Source organism: Physeter macrocephalus, chromosome 11, assembly GCF_002837175.3.
Source record: "Physeter macrocephalus isolate SW-GA chromosome 11, ASM283717v5, whole genome shotgun sequence".
NCBI classification, from domain to species: Eukaryota; Metazoa; Chordata; class Mammalia; order Artiodactyla; family Physeteridae; genus Physeter; species Physeter macrocephalus.
The window spans coordinates 37,887,461-37,891,593 of record NC_041224.1 but is presented as its reverse complement, the minus strand read 5'-3'; the positions used below and the strand labels follow the sequence as shown (position 1 = coordinate 37,891,593).

The window sequence follows — 4,133 nt, the reverse complement described above, 5'->3', positions numbered from 1 at the left end:
GGCAAAGGAGTGAACAACAAATGTTTTTTGATGGAAGGAAGGAAGGAAGGAAGGAAGGAGAGAGGGGAGGGGAAGGGAGGGGAGGGGAGGGGAAGGGAGGGGAGGGGAGGAGCCAGGATACACAGGAATTTTGCAACAAAGAGCAGGTAATTGGGAACGTCAAAAAATTTTTGTTAAATAAAGAAAACCAGATATCTCAAGGAATTTAGCGCTTTTCTATGTGTGTGAAGATGCTGGGCTCACTGAAATCATTCCTTTGATGTGCACCTCAGCTATCTGGGGCCTGTATTTTCACATCCTGAGTTTCCTCAGGGCTCACCGCAGGGAGTGGCTGCAGTCTGATGGCTGCTAGAAGGCAAGCCAGGATACACAGGAATTTTGCAACAAAGAGCAGGTAATTGGGAACGTCAAAAAATTTTTGTTAAATAAAGAAAACCAGATATCTCAAGTTAAGGAATTTAGCGCTTTTCTATGTGTGTGAAGATGCTGGGCTCACTGAAATCATTCCTTTGATGTGCACCTCAGCTATCTGGGGCCTGTATTTTCACATCCTGAGTTTCCTCAGGGCTCACCGCAGGGAGTGGCTGCAGTCTGATGGCTGCTAGAAGGCAGGTATTCTTTTCAGCCCTGAGTTTTCTCAGGGCTTACCGGCTCTCCTTGGAGGGTTGCAATCATTGGTGACTGTGACATTCTTTGTTTATTGATATGGCAGGAAATATTCCATTTATAAATATTCCATTTATCACCTTGGACACCTAAGAACACCCTTCCTGCCAGGGTGCCAGCTGGGTGCTCTCACACACATTCTTCCTTTCTAGAAGGCAATTTGCCCCTAAATGCACATTCCCTTGCTGGCTCCCAGGACAATCACAAGGACAAGCCCAACCTGGGTGATAGAAGAGCAAGTCACAGGAGGTGTCACAGCTCCTCAACCCAGGGCCCGGTTAGGACACCAGGGACGAACAGATGAGGACGCACTGGGCAACCGTGAAAGGCCAGGTCCAAGAGCCAGTAGGCACTTTGGAGATGTGACCATGACAGAATGTTACAGTGAGTGGGAAAGGGCCAAACGTAAAATGACCGTGTGGGACGATCCCACGTTTTATGTTAAAATGGACACAGGCTGACCTGTTAACGTCGTAACTCGTGGGATTAAAGTTATTGCTTTTCCTCCTTGTTAAGTTTTCTCTTAATACTTTCCTGTCTCCCAAATCCTCTTTCACGAATATGCTTGACTTTTATTTATTTTTTATTATTTTTTCATGCTTGACTTTTTAAATCAGAAATAAAAAATGCAACGCACTGAAATTGCAGTCTTCCAGTAAAGTCAACTTCTTACGAGAAACAGGAACACTCTCACATCTAACCTGGTCCCAGAGCACCAAGAGTGAGTCATACCATGGGTGGAGCACACATTTTCCAACTGTTGATGGGACCCAACTCAGAAGCTGCCATCCGGTCCAGGGATGGTGGATTTGGGTCATCTGAAAAGGCATGTCATTGCCGGGGATACTATGGAGCTCTCCGCGTGGCTGTCCACCCTCCTGGTGTCCTTAGTCTTACCGTCACTATCGTGTTCTTGCAGAAAGGTCCTCAAAGCTGGGCTCCTCACAAGTTCAAAGCTGCTGCAGCCTCACCAGCACCCTGGCTTCTGGCCCGGCTGCGGGGCATCTCAGAACCTGGTGGGCCTCGCCTCTTGCACTGGCCCGGGCCACCCCTGAGGCCCTCCTAGAAGGCTGTCCCCACACCAAAGCCACCCTGTGGACCCCTTGAAGTCAGCCAGGAGGCTTCTTTACATGCCCAACTGCTTTCTCTAAACACGAGTGGGTGAAGACAGGACCTAAGGGGGGCACCCTACCTGAAACCTCACATATGTCCCCCGAGACCTGTAATGAGATGAAGCTCACAGGCGTCCCCAGGCCACTGAGGACAACTGTCCACGTGTGGAGGAGCCTGGGCTGCCTATGGGACGACCCTCCCCCACACCAGGATCCCTGGGTCCCCAATGCCCACTCCCCACTGTGACTCAGGCAGACCCTTCCCCTCTGGCCTACAACCTGCATACCGGCTTCAAAACAGAGGCCACAGGCCAGACCACTCTGAAAGCTTCGGGGACTCTGGGACCCTCCCAAGGGCCTCACACAGTAGAGAAGAGCCACACCGTCCAGAGGAACGGCCACAACTTCTGTGACGGCTTCTCCCAGGACTTGGTGGCTTCGGCAACTCTCCTAGTGCTCCTGGTTCAGCCAAGGACACGCGGCCGACTGCTGATTCTGCCGTCCGGCTTTATGGAATTCTAGGGACGCTCGACCTTGTCTGCTTTAGTTAATTCACACCCAACCTCACACTGGCTGGAGAGGCGCCAGAAGCTGTGAGCCCAGGGAGCCCCACAGGCCCAAGAGAGGGTCGGGAAGCAGCCTGGAGGGACTGAAGCCCCCTGCTGCCACCTGCACTTCTGACTCCCATCCTCCCACTGGGCCCCCATCTCCTCCTCGGCCACCTGGTGGACAACCCTGCAGGCTCACGCGGCAAGAGGCCAGGGCAAGCATCAGAGGGGAGGTGGCCAACCAGGGCTGACAGGCTGACACCGGCCAGGCCCAGAGACCGGGGTCCAGGGCTGGGCAAGCACAACGCAAGCACGCCTGAAATCCCCGGCCCCCTGGACGACAGCCGCTCAACCGACCGGGGGGGCTACTCCTCCCGCCGCAGCCCCACGGGCACACACTTCCCATGGGGGCCGGGCAGGAGATGCTCTGGGAACAGAGTGCCTGGGTCAGGACCGCGGGCGGGTCCCTGGAGAGCTCGGGGCGGCAGCACTTCCATGGGTCCCGGGACGCCCCCAGCGGAATGACAGTCGCACACTGTGGTGCTCCAAAGCCCCTGTGCGTGGGCAGTAGGCCCCCACTCGCCCCCACAGCTGCACTTCAGTTCCACACAGAACACAGGCCTCCACAAACAGCCCACAGCAGCCACCACGGCTGCAAAGCAGAGCCCAAGGCATGGAGGCTGGCGAGCAGTCATGTCTGGGCAGGGGGCTGTGCGGCTGTGACCTCGCGGCCAGGCCCGGGCGCCGGGAGGGCTTCCGGGGCTGAACACCGGTGAACTGTCCCCCAAGGGTGAGGACAGGGCCAAGCAACTGCTCTGGGAGGTACAACTTGTGCCACATAATCTCTTTTTTGAGCTTTTCTAAAATTTCCCAAATCGTTTGCAGTTAACGTATCATTTTCAGTAAGAACGTGTGTGCACGTGTGCCATGCGTGGCCCTCCTCCTCCCAGAGAGCACTAGGGCTGGGCTGACACAGCCAGACCCTTGGGTTCTGCTGTCACTTTAGCGCAAAACCAAGTCGGAGGGGGTAGCACGGGCCACCAGCCACTCCGGTGTGCTTCGCCGAATCCTCTTCTCTTCCCTCCCGTGGGCAGCCTGACATGCTGCCAAGTCCTGTGCGTTTTTCACTTTCCTCAACAGCAGAGAGACCCAGGGTTTGGGTCTTGCCTTCAGAAGTAGACAAGGGGTGCCCAGCAAGAGGAGGAGGAGGAAGCCACCAGAGCTGAGGCTGACCGCAGGGAGCCGTCAAGAAAGCCGGGCTGCAAGCACTCAAGCATGAGAAGGGCTGCTAGAAACACACCTTCCCTCCTCCTGGGCGGGGGCTGTGCATTCCCCCAAAGATGCCCATGGAGGGGAGGGGCACACATGCAGTCCTGAGGCCCAGAAGCCGGGGGACACAAAGAGCACCGTGACACCCACTTCTCCTTTCTTCTTCCCCTGGCCTCCTGAGTCATGCTGCTCCGCCCCCCCCCCCTTCTCTCCCCTCCCTTGGTGCCCCCAGCCAGACCCTGCTGGTAAGGAGCCCGCACAGGACTCCCCTTCCCACCATCCCTCACGACCCCTGGATGCCCACACTCTGGGCCTGGCTCTCATCACCAAGGCAACACCCCTCCAGCCCAGACCTGCCTCCAGAGGGGCCCCTCTGACTTGCCCTTTGCCCCCCACCCCCCCCAGTGGCTGGGCGGTGCCTCTCTGCTCCCACACCCCCCCGAGTCCACCCCCAAGCCCCCCTCCCTTACAGGAACCTGGCTCATAGCTTTGGAAAGACCCCCCCCTTCCCCTCTCCCCCGCCCCCAGCACCAAAAAT

The 4,133-nt window shown here is 56.6% G+C and overlaps 1 protein-coding gene across 1 annotated transcript in view; it reads right to left on the bottom strand.

Annotated features, from left to right (window-relative positions):
* LOC112066475 (Krueppel-like factor 13) overlaps positions 1-4,133 on the bottom strand; it is a 30,575-nt gene that overhangs the window by 18,982 nt on the left and 7,460 nt on the right. The gene's annotated exons all lie outside the window — the stretch shown is intronic.